Source organism: Mesoplodon bidens (assembly GCF_964165515.1).
Source record: "Mesoplodon bidens genome assembly, chromosome: 20".
Lineage (NCBI taxonomy): Eukaryota > Metazoa > Chordata > Mammalia > Artiodactyla > Ziphiidae > Mesoplodon > Mesoplodon bidens.
The window spans coordinates 24317096-24339928 of NC_138181.1; the positions used below are offsets into that span (position 1 = coordinate 24317096).

The following is a 22833-nucleotide window of genomic DNA, read 5'->3' on the forward strand; positions in this document are numbered from 1 at the left end:
CATCTGGGTTCTATTTATTACGGTCCTTGACATATTTTATTATCATTACTTTCTTACTTGCAAATTCTTCTCAGAATAAAAAATAAATCGGGGACAAAAATGCCACTTAGAGGAACTCTACTTAGAAGCAGCCTCGGCGATGCCCCTGAGGCTGGGACCTCCAGGGAAAGCAAGAATTCGCCGCCCGGCAGAGCTCGGCCTCCCCCGCCCGCCAGCGCCCACGGGCCTAGCCCCGGCCGAGCGCACGGCCGAGTGCACCGGGCCGTAGACAGACTGCTGGGCGCTGCAGCCCGACCCTCCTACCCCGAGGGCTGGCTGAGTGGCCTGGACTGTCGGGGCGGGAGGCGGGGGCGGGAGGCGGGCTCGGGTTGGGGGTCCGCGAGCGCGGGGGCTGGAGGGGGAGGCGGTGCCCCCCGGCCAGGCCCCGCCCCCGGCGCGGCTACACAAGCTGCGCCCACCTGCCCAGCCCGCCTTCTGCAGCGCGGCTGCCCCGGCGCTCGTTTCGGCGCGGACCAGTGAGGCGGAGGCCGCTCCAGCAGCCTCCCCGAGGCGCGGCCCCCGACACTCTCCAGCCGCTCGCCCATCCCCGGCCCCTCGTCGCGGCCCTCGCGCTGCCCCAGTAAGTTGCCGAGGGTCGGGCGGCGCGGAGGGGCCGCAGGCGAGGGGCGGCCTGGGCGCCGAGCCTGAGGGGAAGGGCTGGGGCGGAGGCGCCCGGGGCCGCGTCCAGCTGCGCGCAGCTGCCCGGAGGCCACGCTCCGGCCCCTCGGAGACGGAGAGTCCCGGGGCCGCGCTCCGGGCTTCGCCTCGCCCCGTGCGGCCCCCAGGGCGTCGGGATCCGCGGGCGCCGTGCGGGTCGCGGGGGCCGGTAGGCGGTCTGGCACGGCGACGCCGCGGTTCTCTTTGGCCGCCCTGGTCCCGAGGGGCCCTGGGCACCCTCGTGCGGGAGGACCGGCCGGGCCTCCCCCCACCGCCCTGCGCACTGGCGGGTCCCCGAAGTCGCCTGCCGCTCGCTTGAGGCTCTTGGGTTACGTATAGGACACCGCTCGGAGCTCTGGAAGTCTTTTCACACCCTGACCTGCCCGGGACTGGTAGGACAGGTAAAATGGCCCGTCGTGCTGTCTGTTTGGGGTATTTTTTAAGTAATGGGGTGCAGTTTTAAACCCTTTTGAGATGGGCTATACTCTTTTAAGCCTATTTCATGCCGCCTTCAACCTTGAACTCCAAATACCATTCTTGACGTTTAGGAACTCTGCTGGTCAACCCCAGAGTACCCGTTCCTCCGGAGAGCTTTGCAAGTTCTGGGTATGCGTAGATCCAATCCAAGGACTAACGTTTTCAGAGATTGTATCTTAAAGATATTGAAAAGAAATCCGCTCACAGAGTTATATCAGTCTTTTGAAGTGCAACAGTACCCAGATTTCAGGAGTAAAAATGTTCAAATATTCAAACTCTCAAATATTTATGCAGAACTGCCTTAAAAAAGCGTTTACAACTGGGGATAAGATTTATCTAGTCGTTTCTCCAGAAACACTCATCCTTTTAACTAGGGGATATCGTCAGATTTTATTCAAGTAGAGCTATTTGAATCCCGGCGGGGACTTGAGATACAAAGTCAGTGTGTCTGTGGCCTCTGACTTGATGCTTTTTTATTCTTGCCCTAGGCAGTCTTTAGAACTTCTGTCACTGCTCTTCCGCCTCAGCATTAATAATAATTATTTCCCCAGGAAATTGCAAACATTTGTGCTTGTGATCTTCTAGAAGATGTACGGGGTAAGAATATGCTAATTATATGATTATGGTTGCTTTTTCCTTTTTGTAATATTAAATCCTTTTTTTCTTTTAATCTCACTAAAGCTGGACATGGAATGATTTCTCAGTGAAATAGAACATATGCATTTTTATTTCTCCCTGAAAAGTTGCTAGTTAGCTACTCTGGATGACTCTGGAAGCCACATTATTTATTAGGAGTTTTCAAGTTTCCTCCCTTGCCCCTCATTTGGTTTCTGCACTGTGCCTTGACTAGGGGAATGTCATTTACCTTAGTCTTTTTGGGTGTGCCGTGGCCTTGGAAACCAGAGTAAAACTCTGCATGCTATCTGCAAGGATTCAATTTGCAGAATCCTTGGCCTCGTTTAGCTTAACCTGTTACTAAAGCCCTTTAGATTCCAAAGTCTCTAATCATTATCCCTGGATTTAGAGGCTGGAAGGGAAGACATGGTACCTGTTGGAGTTTTAAAAGTCTGAAAATACTCTGGAGTTTTTCGTCTTGTGCACTCATACGTTTTTGTCATTGGGACATATGTGTCTGAAGGATTTTAAAGTTCATATTTCTTGCTTTCTACTGCAAACCTGCTCACCTTCTCAGAGTGGAGGTGCCTAGTCTCCTTTCTAGGTGGCCTACCTTGTTCTCTTCTCAGGCTGCCTTGCGTAATTTATCATTGGTTCTCCTGGCTCTTGTGGCCAGACCTGGGGCCCTTGTCTGTGGCCATTTCTTCTCTTTTTTGGCCCTACTTTTTCAAGTGGACTCTCCCTCATAGTTTTCCTTTGTGACTTCTCTATTTAGCTTAGTTTCTGTCTTCCCTTCTGTCTTGTTATATTTGCTTGCTGCTCCATATATCCATATCTGTCTCTCTATACATGTATGTATTTTTTAAGTGTTCAGAGCCATCTACTGGTTTTATTCTGATGCCCTTAAGTGACCAACTTTCAAAACAGAACCTTGAAGATACCGGTAGGTTGCTATTTGTTTTATTATTTCCCCAAACAGGATATGAACACATTGATTTCATAGACTGGCTTCTTGTAGACTACTTACTGCATGTCAGACATTTAGAACAAAAGCAACATTTTCAGTTGAGTATATTTCTGAATATTCACATACTTAGTAACATGTACCCATTTGGATGTTTTGTCACCCAACTGAATACTGAAAAACTCAGTTAACCAAGATTTCAGTTACATGATACCTCTTGTCTAAATGATTCTGAGGACTTAAGTGGTTAACTTATTCCTACACCTTTCTCTGAATATTCAAAATCATGTAAATATAGCCTGGATAAGAAAAAAAATAATGATATTGTTCTTTTCATTGTTTTCTGCTTTTTTTTTTTTTTTTTTCAGTACGCAGGCCTCTCACTGTTGTGGCCTCCCCCGTTGCAGAGCACAGGCTCCGGACACGCAGGCTCAGCGGCCATGGCTGACGGGCCCAGCCGCTCCGCGGCATGTGGGATCTTCCCGGACCGGGGCACGAACCCGTGTCCCCTGCATCGGCAGGCGGACTCTCAGCCACTGTGCCACCAGGGAAGCCCGTGTTTTCTGTTTTAATAGCTTTTCATTCTACAGCCTAACTCAATGTCTGGCACATAACATGTGCTCCTTATTGTTGAGTGAAGGCCACTGATTTTAATACTTTAAAAAAGGGTGGGGGCTTCCCTGGTGGTGCAGTGGTTGAGAGTCCGCCTGCTGATGCAGGGGACACGGGTTCATGGCCTGGTCTGGAAAGATCCCACATGCCGCGGAGCGGCTGGGTCCGTGAGCCATGGCCGCTGAGCCTGCGCGTCCGGAGCTTGTGCTCCGCAACGGGGGAGGCCACAACAGTGAGAGGCCCGCGTACTGCAAAAAAAAAAAAAAAAAAGGGTGTTATGTCTGTCTTCAAAGGTATATTCCTTCACTGGAAATTACTGAGTCCCTACTCTGTACTCAGCATTAGACATCGAAAAGTAGTATGCAGCTCCAATTTTGGAGAGATTCTACAATTATTTTTATATTCCGGAAACCCTCCATTGATGGATTTTAAGAGTAGTTATTTATTTTGTTGTAATTTTATGTAAAGTAACAACACCTATAAACAGATGACTTCAGTACTCTCTACACCAGGAAGCAAACAAGGAACACATTCTCTGAAATATGAAGATGATGTTACTTTCCGTTCCATCATCAAAAGCACATGTGCTTTGGCATTTCTGTTTTACTGGTAGTAACAAGTTTGTCCTGACTCTTATATTTCCCTTTCGTTGCATTTCTGGCTATTTTCTAAGAACCCCCAACAACTGGGGGTTCATTTCCACCAGACTCTAACTAGTTGATCAGGCTCTAACTAGCTGAGTTAAGATAATCAGAGCATGATTTACCTACTAATTTTTTTTGTCCAATTTAGTAAAAATAACTTATATATTAATCTGTGGAAACAAGCAGTATGCTATTATTTTTCAAGTGCTTGTGGACTCTTTTAAACCTTAAATGTTTCTGAGAATGGCCTCTGCCGCCATTGTTAACCTTCTCATTGGTAAGTACAATTAGTGTTGACTTAAGATTTGAGTTAATGTGGTTTTTGTTTAAAAATCTGGATTTGAATATGTGGGTCACATCTCTTCTCTTCATATTTAGACTTTTACTTCCAATATCTTTCCTCCGAAAAGTCTGTGGTTCTCGGTTTTTCTGGGTGTGTACGAACATGAATAGTTTGTTGAAAATCTTGAAGTTTCTTACATCCAAGATTGAAACATCAGCTGCGTGTCCTATGTGATGACTTAGTACTGCACATGTCATGTATTTAATTTTATGCCTTCTCCTTATCCCACTACAAAAATAAAATAAAAAATACAAAAATAAAACCCATACGTTCACACCTATTCTAGTGCTGCATACTAACTAGCGCCTCTGTTCAGAACTTGTATCATCTGGGATTCGGCAGTGAGGTGGATAAGATAAGAACATTTCATAACTTTTCTTCTAGGAGTTAAAAAAAATGCTGACTATGTTATATTCATTTTTGGAATATTTTATGAACAATACACAACAAAGAATTTTTATGTTCCTTGTTGATTCTTGCTAGTTTTTCCCACAGTTGTGGGGAAAATTCTTTTCTTCCCTTCGCCCGCTCTGGTTTCATCAAAGGCTTTTAAGTCTTCACACAGTCATACCTAATACAATGCTGTTTATGCCGTCAAAGCCCACTGCCTTCCAGTGGAGACCTAGTGATCACCGTGGATAGAGCTTGATGTCGCCAGGGATGCTGAACAATACTGTAATTAGGATGCTCTCATTTTATACTTCTACTGTTGCCCATCTTTTTTTTTGATTTTAATGGATCTTTCCATTTAAAAACAGATGCTTATCTTTTCAAAAAGTCAGGTTTAACATAAACCTTCAAGCTCACTTTTTATTCATTTTACTCCTTTGTGGGCAGAAAGATGTTATCTGAGTTGGTAACTTATCATAATTAGAAGATAAAAGTTGACGGGTTAGAGTCTTTTCTTCACTTGGCTCTGGATATCCAGCTGTCATCTGGTAAATGATGATAATGATGATAGTCACTAGTGGAATTAATAGTTACTATATATTGAACTGTTAAGGAAAAAATTGGTTCTCTTTGCACGTTCAGCCTTATTTGTTTACTTCCTCAGTGTGAACTCGGGGAAGATTTTTCAGAATGCAATTCAATTTCTGCTTTAAAAAAATCACAGTAAAATCTCTAGAATTTGAAATATATTTGAGTGGTGGGGTGGGAAGTAATCTCCGTAACACATGCAAATTGTATTTTTCCAAAGTGTATGTATCCTTTGGTTTTTCTCCCTCACCAGCCCCCATTCATCCTGCTGGTTTCTTAAAAAAAAAAAAAATGCATCCATTTGGTGGAAACAGCTGGATTTGATTTTTGTGAAAGTAGCATGCGAAATCATAGTTTTTAGCAATTGTATGTACAAACAAATTACTGAATACTGTTTTGATACATTGGGATTCCCTTGGAATAGGAAATATGACTTTGATTCTAAGAATATCCTAGGAGATGATCCATTTGGAGTCTTCCATGATCGGAGGTTAGCTAATCCATTTTGGATAAATATGTGTTATAAATATATACAGCCCAGATCGAGAGTCTGTAGAGAAGCGAAGAATAAATCAATGACTTTGTCTCTGTGGGCTTTGACCACCAGTGAAGGAGTTAACGAGTACACACACAGCAGGAAGGGAATGATAAAGCTGCCATTTGATTGAGCCATACACAAAGCTGAAGGTATCAGAAGGACAGGTAACAGTCTGTTCTAAACGTCTTTTTTTTTTTTTTTTTTGCGGTACACGGGCGTCTCACTGCTGTGGCCTCTCCCGTTGCGGAGCACAGGCTCTGGACGTGCAGGCTCAGCGGCCATGGCTCACGGGCCCAGCCGCTCCGTGGCATGTGGGATCTTCCTGGACCGGGGCACGAACCTGTGTCCCCTGCAGTGGCAGGCGGACTCCCAACCACTGCACCACCAGGGAAGCCCTAAACTTCTCTTTTTTATAATGTGTGTTGTGTTCCTGACATAGACTAAATGCTCCATCAATTTAAGGTACTATTGTCATCACCATTACAGTTACTATTATTGCTGTTAAAACCACTGTCACTCTTCCTCCTCCAGTTGCTCTTTGGTGAAACTTGGATCACTTAGACTTGAGTTCTGGCTGAGCATTTATTCACAAAAATTTGCGTTTGGGAGGGGGCAATAATACTTATTAATCATTTGGCAGAACTGTCTGTCATTTATTACCCTGACACTCAAGAAAATTATGATGTTTAACTGAGAATTCAAACTATTCTGAAAGGTCTTAGAGGAAAGTTAAAACACATTAGGAGATTATATTTTAGGTGGAAAATTTGAAGAATAAAGTCATTCCAAAAGTGCAGTCAAATTAAGAACATGAGATTATCTTAACTTCTCACTCTGACAGTTGAGTGTTACATTGGTTAAGTTTAGTGCGTTTATACAAACTTAGTGAGTTTAAAACCCATAAGGGGCCTTGTCAGGAATATAAAAATCGTAAGAGGTCTTCAGCCATCCCTCCCACTTTTGCTTCTCCTGCAGGAATCCCTCTGAAATCCAGGAAAGCAGTCCCCAGCCACAGTTTAGTGTTGGTTCCAGTCTTGGCTTTCAGTTTAGAATGGACAAAGGACCGATTAAAAAATGCTGGTTGCTGAAGAGATACTTTTCTGTTACTTGTTAGAGAGGGGAAAGTTCTTTTGTTAGAAGGAAACACATTTGGTTCAGTTCCTACCATTGACCTAGAAGAAGAAAAAAATGTTCTAAAAGAAATTATATAACCCAAAATATATTTACTGTCATATTCAACATAGCTCTTCTATTGTACAAGGAGGGTTTTTAATGAAGACATGGAACTGGGTACCACTGCTTCACCTTCCAGATTTCAGGCTCTTGTGAATGTACCTTTTAAAAAAAAATCTGATAATTGTTCCCAAGAGGTGGTGTGTGTGGGGGGGAACAGGCAATTGACTTACATTCTCAGTGTAATAGGCAAATCTTTATTTAAAGGAATCCTGGGGTGAATCCATTTCTACTAGGTAAAAATCACTTCATAGGGTTTTTGTTTAACGGACCTCAGATGCTCAGAATTCCTTTAATCATAATTCTTTGTTTGCAGTACACTTTGTCATGCCATTATTGGCTCATGTATGGCCAATAAATATTATCCATTTTAGATTCTTGGGTTGGGTGGCGGGTTGATATTCACTGTATTATGATTTTAAAATGATATATATTGGGCTTCCCTGGTGGCGCAGTGGTTGAGAGTCCTCCTGGCGATGCAGGGGACGCGGGTTCGTGCCCGGGTCTGGGAAGATCCCACATGCTGTGGTGCGGCTGGGCCCGTGAGCCATGGCTGCTGAGCCTGCGTGTCTGGAGCCTGTGCTTCGCAATGGGAGAGGCCACAGCAGTGAGAGTCCCGCGTACCACCAAAAAAAAAAAAAAAAAAAAAAGATATATGAATAAATAAAATTTTAAATTTCCCCTAAATAAATTAGTAAATAAAATTTTCACAAATGTTTCCTTTGTGTTTTTCCTTTAAGTAGAGAACATCTGTACTGAATGAAATTTTCCTTTCGTTCAGAAGGACAGCTTTCTTTAGACAGTGATTTTTTTTTCCTCCTGAAGTTCCTTTATATTCACTTCCATAACATTCCTGGTATCTTGAAGCAAAGGATACTTATTATTTTTCAATGGGCTCATAGTCCACAGGATATTTGCAATTTGCTTAGGTGCTTGTCCTGATAAAAATCCAAATGAAAACTTCCTTGTAGTTTGTATCAACTTGGACATGAATTCCTCTGGGAAAAGCCTGTGTCCAAAAAAATTCAGGCTACTCTGTATAGATTTTTTTATGTGCTTTAATTATCATATTAAACAACACAATTTTATACTTGTATTTCAATCCAACACAAAGATTTAAGTGGTTTATTTAATTCCGTTGTAATCTGAGCAATTGTTTGGGAGATATTTTCATGAGACTTAGAAGGAGGCTGAGCTTTGACACTCCATCCTGAGGGCTCAATAACATTCTGGAGTGTTTGGGCGACATTAGGAATTTACCTTTGTTCCAAGGCAGCTCATTCTAGAAAACGAAGTCAAATTGACTGTGATTAATCAGGCAGAGTGAGACTGCTGTTTCAGCTTTTAGTTTTTGACATTTCGCAGTGATCTGGGCTTTCAGGAAGGAGTTGACAGAGGACTAACAACCTTCATCCAAGTGTAAAACTTACTGAGAGTTCAGTTTTTTCATCCCTTTGAAATTAAAGGGCACTGCTGAGTTTTCAGCGCGTCTCAGCACTTGGAGTAAGTATAGAGCACCAGCTCCGTGCCGTGTGAGCATGTGTCTGAAGAGGTGAATGAGAGAGGCCGGTGGGGCTCCCACTTTAGTCTCTATGGAGCTTCATGGTGTTCAGAGTGAATAGTTTCCTCTCTTTGGCTTTTTAACCTATACTATGAATTTACATAGACACATTTGGAGCAGAAATTCAAGATCATATTCTTTTTCGTAGAATCATATTACTGTTTACAACATGAGGCCCATGCTGTTTAAGCAGTCCCTGAAATGTAACTGTGTACCTCCTAAAAGACTGGACAAGTGCATCAGGTGGGAGAACTAAAGAGATTCAGGTTGAAAAAGAAAAGATTACATTGACATATGTCTTTTCTCATGAAAGGCTTCATGACAAGTTTCATACAGTTTTTTTTAAAATTATTTATTTATTCATTTATTTATTTTTGGCTGTGCTGGGTCTTCGTTTCTGTGCGAGGGCTTTCTCTAGTTGCGGTGAGCAGGGGCCACTCTTCATCGCGGTGTGCAGGCCTCTCACTGTCGCGGCCTCTCTTGTTGTGGAGCACAAGCTCCAGACGCGCAAGCTCAGTAGTTGTGGCACACGGGCCTAGTTGCTCCATGGCATGTGGGATCTTCCCAGACCACGGCTTGAACCCGTGTCCCCTGCATTAGCAGGCAGATTCTCAACCACTGCGCCACCAGGGAAGCCCTCATACAGTTTTGATCAACTGTATTTGAACCAATGGCACTTACAGTTCTTTGGTATAAGTACTGTAGTACTTAGAATTCTTTGATATACAAAGATATCAAAGATGTCAACTTCTTTTGATTCTAATAATGTCTCTACTTCAGTAGAAGAAAGAAGAACCACACATATGCATGTAAAATGCCCCTACCCCATGGGAGTTCAAGAATCCCTGAATTCCAACCAGTGGACACCTAGGGTTTCTGGAACCCAGAATAAGAAAGAACCCTGCAATTCAGAAGCCATTTCAACCTGTGGGAAAACTGTCTTAGGAGAGAACACTTTGGGGCAGGATGGGGCCTTCCCGGTCATACGTCCTTTCCTGTTGTTGATATAACATTGCTTGTGGCCTCCGAGGAGGAGCTGAGAACGGGCTCAGAGGCAGGTGGGGCAGTGCGGTGCTCCGAGTTAAAGAGCTTGGATGATAACGCAGTGATGACCATTCCCGTTGGTGCCATGGTGGAAGCAGTTCCCTGGCCTTGAAGGGATACTTTGGACTTTAATTGTCACCGGCATCAGATTCCTCCAAAATTCTCAGAATTCTTTCCTCCAAATTCTGAGATTCACAGATGTCTATGTCTACCTATGGACCAGGAAATAAATTTGATTCTAAGTTAAGCTGAGGTCATTGAGTATGTATAATATATACACAAATGGGAAGAAAAAGAAAGAATGGAAAAGAATAATCAATGCTCTCTTTTCTTATCTAAAATTGGAATACCTTTCGAGTGACATTAGAAATCCCGCCTTATGGCTCAATGTCAGTCTGACATGGATCTTCTTGTAGAAATCTCTGAAATGTAATAAACTTATAGTTTAATAGAACTAAAGAGGTCATAATAAAGACGTAAGCATCACTGCAGAGCCTTGTCCGTTTTCAAAGTATAAAATAACTAACTGAAAGCTTTTCCTTTCACTTGTCATGTTTGTTTAATAACATGCCTAATGAATAATAGCAAAGCAGAGTGAAGAATTTTTAAGTTGGTTTCTCTACTGAAATTCTTATCCGTTGCCAAACTTGCTTTGTAAGTGGTTAAGATCTGTAAGGTTTTGTTGCAAAAAGGCCCTCTTTTACATGCATTACATTTGTGACATGGTGGTTGTGTAGGTGGAGTCGGATCTGTGTGCAGTATTCATCAAGAAAATAGCGCAAAGCGCATTTACAGGCCATGGAGAAACAATAGCGGGTGTTGATAAAATTTGTAGTACTAGAGCTTTGAAAACGTGCCTGTTGTAAACTCTCCTGAAACTTAGAATTCCACCTTTAAAACAAAATCATTTTTTCATTAGATGATAGTACATGAATAAGGCACTGCATCCTGGAAATTTGGTTCTACCATTGTAAAGATGGTGACACACTGTTGTGCTGGCAGGTTTTGTGTTCCATTCTCTAAACTTAACAATACACCGAAAGCTGTCTTGTGGGCAATTTCTGAGGTTTGGAAGCTTTCACCTCCAGCCCCCGTGGTCATGGACAGTTATTGAGTTCTCGGCTCTAAGTGTACCAAGCACGGTGCTAGGCAGGTTTGGAAGGGAAGTAAGCTCCTGAGAATGACATTTCAGAGCTCTCTTTTAATAGTTAAGAAAGTGAGATCTTAAGAGTTGTAACTCATCTGAGGTCAAGACAGCTAGGAACAGAGTGAAGACTTGATTTCAAGCTTTTTGACTTAGCAAAAGCTCTGATTTATATCAGACCATTCCGTTTTTGTAAAAGCAAATCATAATCACTATAATACACTACTTAGGTGGTAGGAATCTTATAAGTGGGGATCAAAATACAATTTTAACTTGAAAGTTTTTAATTTTAAAATTGCTTGGAAATTAACATATTTGAATAAGACATTTTAGTAATAGCGACAAGCTCGTGATGTGAACAGTTTTTATTAAATAGCATATTTTAGCCCCCAAATGGAAAAATGTAATCTCAACCTAAAAATAAAAAGACTTTACGTATGGATTCTAAGCCACCTAAAGTCATTAGGATTTATACCTCGTAAGTGGTGCTTTTAAACAAGTTCTGTTTGGAGTGCTGTTGTGCTATCTTTCAAAAAAAAGCTGTTTGAATTTTTACTTTTTCTGATTATCATAGCTAACAGATGGTTTGCACTTAGTTCAGTGAACCAAACAAAAAAAGAACAGACTTTGCATAAAATTTCTGTTGATAGTGCATTTTATCTCACTGAAATGGATCATATGAACTTTCTGAATAATGAATAGCATATTTACATTATTCTGATCTTTTTGGCTAGAGTAAGAAAGAAATGTGAAGGACAAACAGCCTAGTATTATCATTTTAAAAGTTATTCTGGTGAATTAAAGTATTTTTCTATTCTTACTGCATTGCTAATGCAGGGCATGTTCCATGCGCTGCTTGCAAAAAAATTGTTCCAGTGACTTTGAAAGCATAAGGCACTATTTATCTCGTTGAACTACTAGAACTGGTAGTAAATTAATTTTTATAAGGGTTTTAAGCCTTAAAGTTTCAAGAACCCACATCATTTTGCTAATCCCAATTTTGAAAGAATTTAATAGAGTTGCAATCCAATATTTGACTTTCTATTGCTTCACCATCACCGGCCTGTTCATAGTTGTTGGTCGATGCTTGTGTGTGGTGAGAAATGTGTACATGATGGTGGCCTAAGGTGGGCAGGGTGATATTACCGAAGTGGAGGTAACTTGACTAGTGAGGAGTGCAGGTAGCAGCTGCAGTAGTTGGTACCAATGGTAATTGAAAGTTCAAGAGTCTTTTGTTTTAGGAACGGGGCTTTACTTCATCACATACAATTTTAATTCATTACATATTAGACCAGAGAAATCAGTAAAGTGGAGCTATACAATTTCACTTCTAATTTTGTATGCATGAATCAGAATTCAGACTGTTTTCAAGAATTGGAAGAAAGGTACTCATTTTATTGAACTAAGTATAATTTCTGTTGAGTGAAATAAAAGGGGAAAAAAGAATGCAAAACTCTTTATTTTTTTGCCCTCCCCAAAATGATGTATGTAGAATAATGTTTTAAGGCAGAGAAAGTAATTTTTCTCTAGTATTCTTGTCAACAGAACTTCTACTGCAATTATTTTCTGAATTGGATTTTCCATGTCTTTAAAGGCATAATATATGCATTGCTAGTTTAATAAAACATGAGATTCTAGGCTCAGAAGAAGCCTATACATTTCATTTTAAGCAGAACCATGCCTAACCATTCCTCATAGGCATGTGTACTATGTAATAGTGAGCTGGAGATTGTACATTTGCAGGCATAGCTGCAGGAAAGTCAAAATTTTCTAACTAGGGGCTTCCCTGGTGGCGCAGTGGTTGAGAGTCCGCCTACCGATGCAGGGGACACGGGTTCGTGCCCCGGTCCGGGAAGATCCCACATGCCACAGAGTGGCTGGGCCCGTGAGCCATGGCCACTGGGCCTGCGTGTCCGGAGCCTGTGCTCCGCAGCGGGAGAGGCCACAACAGTGAGAGGCCCGCGTACCGCAAAAAATAAATAAATAAATAAATAAAAATAAAAGACACGTAGAAAGAAAGAGGTTGGGAAATATCCATATACTAGCTATTGATGGGAGTTGACTCCCATCAATTTTCAGGTTTTCCAGATTTCCCTATTCTCTTAAAGATACTCTGAGTGGAAGCAAAATTCAATCTTGGTAGAGTGTCCTTTTCCTGCTTCTTAGAGCTCATATTTGTCTCTTAGGCTAGCTTCATTGTCCTTTCATTCAGCCAAAAATGCTCTCTTGTAAAAATGATCAACTAAAGCCTCATCTCCAAACAGATTCTACTTTTTCACATTATGAATCACAACTTCCTTAAGTCTTGGAAGCACACAGTAGTGAGGATAAAGGCAGTGGAGACTGATAAATTTTGCTGAAATGAGAAAGGTAAAACCTCCTGTTTGTGTGTGATCTGAATATTCCCAGCATTTAATATTGTGATTTTCTAGGCTACGTGGGTGAATGATAGAGCTTTTCTTTTCTGGTCTTGTAGAAGATTGTTTTATGTGTGATAGGTAGGTACATTGGTAGAGGTTTTTATTACCCACTACTCAGAGTTAAATATTCCATGCAGGGGTACATGGGGAAGGGGAGAGACAGAAGAATTACAGTTGCGAACACTAAAATAGACTTGTTGCATAAGGTGAGTTTTTAAACTTGAAAAAGGTTTACCAAATCAATATTTATTTGATCTGAATAGGGGATATGTAATGGTGTAATACCCCTTGACATTTTTCCAAGTCATCAATATCATGAGGACATATCTTGTGGGTTTTTAAAATTTTCTAGTCACCGTGAACTTACATGATTATCACTTCTGGGAAGATGAGGACGTTGAGTGGGGTGGGAGGTTTTTGGCAATATGGACTTTGGTGTAAACTAACTACCTATTCTCTGACTGTTGGTTTATATCTGCAGAGAATCATGACAAACTTAGTTTATCAGCCACAAAAAAGAAGTTGTATCATTAAATCATAGAATCTGAACTGGCAGATAATTTAGCTAATACCCGTTTAACTAGACCTGGTTCCTCACATTTCTGAATCATTCTGAATCACCTGTCCTCTCTTTAAAATGACAGAAATCTGACACCTTTCTTGGAAGGCAGCTTCTAATGGACAGGTACACTCTTTATTAGGGTGTGCTTCATTGTGTTGGGTCAGTGTCTTACTCTTTTTTATATTATATCCTTTTTTTTGTAGTTTTATCTTCTAGTATAATATGGAGTCATTGTCTTCTTACACATTGCCATTCACATATTTTTTTTTTTTTTTTTTGCATTATGTGGGCCTCTCACTGTTGTGGCCTCTCCCGTTGCGGAGCACAGGCTCCGGACGTGCAGGCTCAGCGGCCATGGCTCACGGGCCCAGCCGCTCCGCGGCACGTGGGATCTTCCCAGACCGGGGCACGAACCCATGTCCCCTGCATCGGCAGGCGGACTCTCAACTACTGCGCCACCAGGGAAGCCCGCCATTCACATATTGAAAGCAAGCTATCATCTCTTCTCTAAGGCTTTCCCCCACCCCAAGAGTGAAAAGGAGCAAAATGTAGAAATATGAGCAACTTATCTTTCTAAAGCTCTTTGCCCAGCACTTTTCTTGTTCACTTAACCCTTATATCACTTCTGTAACATCTCTTTCCAAGATGGGAAGACTGAGAGTCCAGTGACTTGCCCAGACACATGGCCGGTAACTCTCAGAGCTAATTGGCTAGACTCAGAGCTAATTGGCTAGACTCAGAGCAGGGGTCCCTCTCTGGGGCCCAGCTGCATCCCTGCTTCTCGCACCTGAACACCTGCATTGTCTTTAATTGCCTTCAAGTCATGATATGGCTTCCAGACCCCTCACCCTACCCTGGTCACTCTTTTTTTTTTTTTTGCGGTACGCGGGCCTCTCACTGTTGTGGCCTCTCCCGTTGCGGAGCACAGGCTCCGGACGCGCAGGCTCAGCGGCCATGGCTCACGGGCCCAGCCGCTCCACGGCATATGGGATCCTCCCGGACCGGGGCACGAACCGGTATCCCCTGCATCGGCAGGCGGACTCTCAACCACTGCGCCACCAGGGAGGCCCCCCTGGTCACTCTTTACTGGACATACCTGGTCAGCATTTAAGAAAAAGATGGCAGCTACAGCCAAGCATCCATCCATTCAGGAAATATTTGAGTGGCTGCTATGTGCCAGACATTCTCTAGGTTTTGGGATATACCAGTAAACAAAGCAGTCAAACGAAGTTCTTGCCCTCATGAAGCTTACATTCAGAGGGTTTCCAACAGGGCTCAGACCCCTTCCCCACAGCAACACCCAAGAGGAGTTTGAAACAGGGGACTGAAGAATTGGAGTAGCGGGTTCTGTGCTCTTAAGAAGTTAAGATGGGGGACTTCCCTGGTGGTGCAGTGGATAAGACTCTGCGTTCCCAGTGCAGGGGGCCTGGGTTCGATCCCTGGTCAGGGAACTAGATCCCACATGCATGCCACAACTAAGAGTTCCCATGCCACAACTAAGGAGCCTGCCTGCCACAACTAAGACCTGGTACAACCAAAAAATAAAGTTGGGAATTCTATATGAAAACTTAAAATGATGTATTAAAAATATAATATCTCTGCTCATTTCCCCCTTTTCATCCCTTCAAACAGATTCCTTCTGTGGATTGAGAGAATAATGCTGACTTCTATTGAATTATACCAATTTATTTCCAGGCACAAAATGAGGCCACAGAAAAACTTTTGGTAATAGAAGAGAAAGGTCTCTGATATTATCAGAAGCCATTTGAAATAAAATCTAAGCAAAATGAAAGCATGTAAGATGTGATTTGCTGGGCCCAAGACTTTATTTGTTCTGGGGTATGTTTTGAATTCAGACGTGGGGAGGACTAAGAATACGAGATATTTGAGAACCCAAGAGATGGATAAGGAATGAACTAGATAAATTGTAAAATGAATACAGTGTTTCAGAAAATGGTATATGTTTTTGTAAAAGTAGTAAAAATCTTCAGTTTTTTATTGCAGGAAGCCTTCTTTTATGAAGTTGTTTGAAATTTTTGTAGCTAGAAGAAATGAGTTTTAATATATGTTAGAATTTTTAATACAGACATCAGTTATGATACTTACCTAGTTAATTAATTGGTCCTTAAAAAATTTCCCCGTTGCTTATATTTTAGTAACTATTATACTTTCAATCTTAAGGTAATAGTGGTTCATGAATTTGGAAGGTTAGACTCTATTGGAGATGAAGTTTTAAAATTCCAAAGTCTGCCAAATATATTTTTGGTATCTGGGCGATACCCTTCATCATCAGCTGGGTCTTAGATGGGCTGCCAGGAGGCTGGGAACAGCTAGAATTCTGCATTTCTTTGTGCTGAAATGGTTATGTGGCATAGAGGAAAGGGCATGGACTTTGAAGCTACACAGACTTTGGGTTCAAATCTAGGTCTGTGATTTTGAGCAAGTTCCCTAACATCTCTGAGCCTCAGTTTTGTCAACTGAGGCTTGGACAACATTTCCGCTGAGGTGTGTGAGGATTAAATAATGTGTATCAAGTGCCCAGAACATAATACAAGAGCGATGAATGACCCCAATGATTACTTTTTATTTTCATATCCCGAAGCCTGTGGTAAATGGCCTTGCTTATGAATGGAATCCTTTCAGTTGTTTTTTTCTCCCCAGAGGATAGTCTCAAGTATCTACAACTTTTTTCTTTCTTTCTTTTCCCCCCACCATATCCAAAACTAAAGGAACAGTACCCTGCCGCTCCGTTGAATCTGAGTTTCTCTTCAGCAAGCTATCTTGAGCTACATGATGTAATTATTAGCTAACATTGGCTTTGAACCAAGCTGTGGCAACAAGTTTCTTTCCTTAAGGCATGCTCTGGATAGTATTTCATCTCAGTTTAGAATCTGTACTTCATAAGTGGACTATTTATTGGCAAAGAACTGCCTGTGCTTCACTTGCAGGACGTGGTGGTGAGTGCTTTGCTCGTCCAAGCTCTGTCTTCTTGGTCCAGGGTTCATCACGGGAACGCTGAACCCTGAAAGACACACTTCATGCTTGTATCTTTAGATGGCACAAACCAGTAAAAACCTTCAGTGACTGTAACAAAATAGAAACATCGTGAGACTTCATTCCATTGCTTCTAAAAGGTCAATGCCATATCGTATCTTACTGTGGTGAGTCCGACTTGATTTTGTGTCCTGACTTTGATACATACTAGCTAATACTTCACCTCTCTAAGCTTTGGTTTTCTCATGTGTAGGCTAGGGATAGGAATAGTACGTACCTAATTGGGTTGTTGGGTAATTTAGTTGGGTTAATGTATGTAATGCACTTAGCCTACCTCCTAAAACCTAGGGTGTTTTGATAAATGTTAGCTCTCAGTAGTAGCAGCAAAAGAAAAAGTCTTAGTGGTGTTAGTTTATTTGTGTATATTTTATGAACATATCTCATTTCAGGAATTCCCAGAACTCTTCTTAAATTTTAAATTGATGGTCGAATTGTCTTTAAGCAATATCTTAAAGAAATATCTTTAAGAAAGTCTCGCTCTTCTTTTTTATTCTTGCTGCGTTTTTCCTTCCCTGGATAATTCCAAGTTGCCTGTCTCTGAATCCTGTTTCCTCCAGCTCTGTGCCCCCAGGCCAGCCTCCATGGAGGATGTGGAGTTATGGGCTCTTCTTTTGCCTCTGGCGCCGCCTTGTATGTAGGTGCTTGTTTCTGATTGCCTTGTGGATTTCTAATCTTTGCTTCATACCCTTCACACTGTTTCTCTTACTTTTCCCTCTGCAGCTCCATCTTGTCCCCTTCATTCATTCAAAGGTCACTTATATAAAGAAGATGTGAGTTTCTCAGGTCTTCTGAATAGGGGTGGCCAGGTTCCTAAAACCAGCGTTCACACTTACTTTGCCAAGCTGACTCTTTCTGATTGCTTAAAATATTCTCTTCTTCCTCTTCTCTATAAGGCCTTCTAGACTGATCCAGGAAGAGCACGCTGCTTCTTCTATGAACCTTGGTAATGGATCCATCATCACTGTCTGCCAGCAGAGCATTTGATAAATTGAAACATCTTATTCTCCAACAGTGAATAGGGGAAAAGAAGAGTTTTCTATAAGAAGAAATTATTAATGATTATTATAGTGAAACACATATATTAAAGCTGTAGTATATTTAGTTTTGAATGCTATTTGGCACTGATTTTAGAATTTGGGACACTCTGAGACTATGATAAATGACAAATATGTTTCAAATGTTAAACACATTTTGTGTAAAAAATAGTAAATGTGTTTTAGCAAAGAATCACCAGTAGTAGAAAGTTTCTTCTTGTGGCATACATTCCATCAAAATATATTTCAAAGCCGAGTCATATATCAAGCTTAGGGATTTATGAGAATGTATTTTTGGCTCTAATAGATAATACACACACACACACACACACACACACACACATATCCTTTAGTTCTTTAAGTAAAAAGGCTAGTACTTTTTCTACACAAAAATTACTTTCACCTCAAAAAATTAAACATATTTTAGCGTCTTTTTCAGTTCAAGGGTGTGTGGTTATTTCCAAAGGGGTTATATGATGACACATAGAACAAAGTTTCTGCCTTGCAGGCTTATCAGATAGATATGTACTGGGGACAGGGTGATAAGCCAAATATATGTGATGCTCCAGTCCAGGGCATAGGTGATGAATGCCATCCAGAGACGTGGGCTCTGTTTGAGGGATCATGCGGAAGTTTCATGGAGAAGGTAGGATTTGAAAAGGATCTTGAAAAAGGAGTAAAGAGGTATCTACAAGTAGCGACTGGGGTTTAAAAGACATTCTTGATGGGGAAACAGTGTGAGCAAAGGACCCTGAAAAGTATGAGACCTATTGGCAAAAGAGCACATGCTTCTCTTTGACCCAGGTAAGGTGGAATGTAAGGGAATTGGAGGGAGGGGAAGGGAAGGGGAAGAGAAGAGGAATAATAGTAATAGCTAATGTTTATGGAGTACCTACTATGTGCCAGGCATTGTTTTGAGCACTTTACTTGCATTGACTGATTTAATCCTAAGGAAGAGAAGGCCGGAGGCACAGATCGGCTCATAGTTCAGACTTTGAATGATGAGGTAATAAGTGTGTCATTCGGTTGGCAGTGAGGAGTCTGAATTGCCACAAGGAATAACTGAGCTCCTGTGAAGGGAGGATCATGGATGAACTGAGGTTACAGCAATACGAAGGGTGTTCACAGGAAGTTTTAACCGGGGTAAATGGGCATATTAGAAGTTCCCCTGCCCCCGCACACACACACACACACAAACAATGAAGTCCCCATGGGCAGCAGTGTTAGTGTTTTCATATTTGTATATACCAAGTCTTCAGAAAAAGAGAATATAGGGCTTCCCTGGTGGCGCAGTGGTTGAGAGTCCGCCTGCCGATGCAGGGGACACGGGTTCATGCCCCGGTCCGGGAAGATCCCACATGCTGCGGAGCCTGCGCGTCCGGAGCCTGTGCTCCGCAACGGGAGAGGCCACAACAGTCAGAGGCCTGCGTACCGCAAAAAAAAAAAAAAAAAAAGAATATATTTTTTAGTAGAGTAGGATGTTAGTTTATTTTATACTCCATTATTGATTTGTGACCACAGAACTGCTATTTGTATCTTAAAAGCAAATCAATTCTGTTACCTGCCTTAAGGTTACTTAAATTTTTAACCTTGAGCCAAAATGCATGTTACTGAAATGATCTTCTGTAAACCTATTTCAGGCTTGGCGTTTTTCAGATACAGTTTGATTTTGAAAGAAAACACATAGTACCATAATGATATTTACTCTCGCTGGTTTGTTGACATTATTGATTAGGCTAATATATGCCAGGTAACTACCTTTTTCCCCCATTCATCTTTTTTGTACTCCTTGAGCTTTTACAGTACTTGCCTTCTAGGAAAAATATATTCCAAAGATGAAATTGTATATTTTGATGGAAGGAGGTCAAAGATATGTTTACACTTCAGAAAAAGTGCAGAGAAATCCCCTTAGAATTTAGGCAACATTTGGCATGCTTTGTGTTTTTCCCACACACAAATGAGCTTGTAAATGGCTTGTGTTTGTTCTTTGTGATTGATGGGAAAGGGATAGTGTAGGACTGGAATAATTTATATCGGATTAATTTGGCAGGATGCCGATAGTTTCTTGATGTTTAATTCTAGGCACATTGTTTCCATCCTGTTAATTTGGGTAACCTTCTTGGTTAAGGACTTACACCGAGGGAATTCTGCTGTCTGACCCACACGGCATTGCCATCCATCCAGTGCTGCTGGAATCCTGGGTCAGACCTCGCTCGCCGTGAAGACAGCCATGGCAACACCCAGGCCAGAGGTGGTGCCAGTAGGAAGAAGTGGCCTCTTTTTGGCTTTCTGGCAGCATGTCTCTCATTAGCATAGGGTGCTAAGGAGGAAAACTTGAGGAGAAGCCTTGAAGAAAGCCTAGCTTTTTACTCGTGTCCCTGCCCAGAATGATGCACTGCTAGCGTGTAGCCAGTTATGAAAGGAAGAAATCAAACCCGAACGTGAGGGCAAGTTTCTTAATGCTTTCATTTCCCACTTTAAAATTTTCTGTCAGGCAACTTCTTTAGGGAGATATGACCCAGTGGTCATGCTTAGGAAATTGTATTTGGAATTTCTTTTAACTGAAGCCTCAGAATATCATTGAGACTGTGCCCTAAAGACTGTCATGGCTGCAGCAACACAACCTCTTAGGCAAGGGGAGGAAAATGATCCAGGGTACACTTGGGGCCTAAGAGACTAAAAACCTTACTGGCCACAGAGAAGCAGGGCTGAGCACGTGGCCTGGGACCCAAGTGCACTGTGCACTCATTTGACCACCCTGGTAGCTGGCTGAGAGGAGGACTGGGCAGGATTCTTACTATATCTTATCACATTTTCTCAGACGTTTGTCCTCAGCATCTACTTCCCGTACATGGACCCATACATGAACACCTGAAATAAAGACTATGTCCTCAGCTTCTCTTGAAGCATTCTGTGGCGTTGGACTAATTCTAGCTAATATCAAGTAAGGAAAAGTGACCTCTGTGACTTCTAGGAAGTATCCTTTAAAAAAGGGTTCTCTCTTCACCCCTTCTACTATGGACAGAATGTTTGTGCCCCCCACCAAAATTCATATGTTGAGAACCTAACCCCCAAGGTGATGGTATTAGGAAGTGGGCCTTTGGAAGGTGATGAGGTCATGAAGGTGGAACCTTTATGAATGGGATTAATGCCCTTATACAAGAGTCTCCAGAGAGCTCCCTTGTCCCTTCTGCCATGTGAGGGCACAGCAAGAAGAGGGCCATGGATGAACCAGAAGGCTGGAATCCCTCACCAGACACCAAATCTGCAGGCACCTTGATCTTAGACCTCCCAGCCTCCAGACTATGAGAAAGAAATGTTTGTTGTGTAAGCCATCCAGTCTATGGTATTTTTGGTATGCAGCCCAAGCTGACTGGGACACTTCCCACTTCCTACTTCTCACTGACTAGAAGGCAGATGTGGCGGCTGGAGTTTGATGATCGCCTTTAGACCATGAGGTGAATGCTATATAGCAAGGATGCCAGGGGAACAAGCTAGAAGCAGCTTGTGCCCTTGATCCAGTGGGGCCCAGGCAGTCAGCCTGTAGACCTACTATACACAACAGTGAAATGAGCTTCCGGTCCAAACCATTGTTATCTGGGGTTTTCTGTCACTGCCAGCTGAACCTAAATCATAATGAATACTGGGACTTTGTGGTAGTAGAAGTAGAAGTGAAGACAGGCAAAAGAGATTTAAACTTTCAACATAGGATAGTTTTTCTTTTTCTTTTTTTAATGGTGAAGAGTGTTATAAAAACAGAATAAAACCTAGAAGGAACTGATAAGTACTGGGGTGAAGATATTTTAAAATTTCAGTCCAATTATACTAGAGTAGCTTATAGTAGTTCTTTTGCATAGAAGTGGGACATTTGATAGTTGGAAGATTTTTCTAAACCTGTAGTTCTATGAAAGCTATGAAGTTTTATTCTAAATTTCTTCAGTAGACTGTTAAATTTCATAAGTTTTGGTTTTGAAATGGCTTTGTGATTGATTTAACTGACCAATCTGCAATGTGGTCAGACTTGTATGATTTGGTTTCCTTTGAAATTTGTTGAGATTTACTTTAGGGTCTAAGTTATATCAGTGTTTTTTTTTTTTTTTTGCAGTATGCGGGCCTCTCACTGTTGTGGCCTCTCCCATTGCGGAGCACAGGCTCCGGACGCGCAGGCTCAGCGGCCATGGCTCACGGGCCCAGCCGCTCTGCGGCACGTGGGATCCTCCCGGACTGGGGCACGAACCCGCGTCCCCTGCATCGACAGGCGGACTCTCAACCACTGTGCCACCAGGGAAGCCCTATATCAGTTTTTATATATGTTTCTTATGGACTTGAAAAGAGTGTGGATTCTCTACTTGTTAGATGGAGTGTTCTGTGGGTACGAGTACCCTACATTGCTTTCTGTGTTTTTTACTGTTTGTCTCCCCATCTAAGTTGTGCTCTCCATTAGGGTAAGGACTGTATTTTGTTCATGGCTCTTTCTCCGGTGCCTAGAACAGTGGCTGACACTTAGCAGATTCTGATTACAGTTTATATGTTAATTAAGTCAAATTAATTGTGATGTTCAAATCATTTGTAGTAATGATCTTTTTTTTTTATATCTAACATCAATAATTGAGGGAGGTAAGTTGAAATCTCCTACCAAAGGTGCGCATTTTTCAATTTCTCTCTATAGTTCTCTCCCTTTTTGCTTCATGTATTTTGAGTCTATTTTATTAGTGTATACAAATTTAAAATAATTTCTCCCTGGTCAATTGAATCTATTCACATTGTGTAATGGCCCTAATAAGGCTTTTAGTCTTAATGTTTATTGTATCTTATGTTAATATCACTACGTTGGCTTTCTTTTTTACTAGTATTTATTTGCTTGTTTTTTTCTGTCTCTATTTATTATTGGCACTTGCATGGTTGTTCTTTCTC

General features: G+C 41.9%; 1 protein-coding gene across 3 annotated transcripts in view; it reads left to right on the plus strand.

Annotated features, from left to right (window-relative positions):
• Positions 1 to 416: 416 nt before the first annotated feature.
• Positions 417 to 22833, plus strand: part of SLC7A2 (solute carrier family 7 member 2) — a 73583-nt gene continuing 51166 nt past the window's right edge. The window contains exon 1 of one of the 3 annotated variants that reach the window (XM_081220777.1): positions 417 to 619. The gene's annotated coding sequence lies outside the window, so the exon portion shown is untranslated. Of the gene's footprint in view, positions 620 to 871; positions 1098 to 22833 lie in introns of those variants that run through there. The other 2 variants (XM_081220775.1, XM_081220776.1) reach the window with 2 other exon arrangements.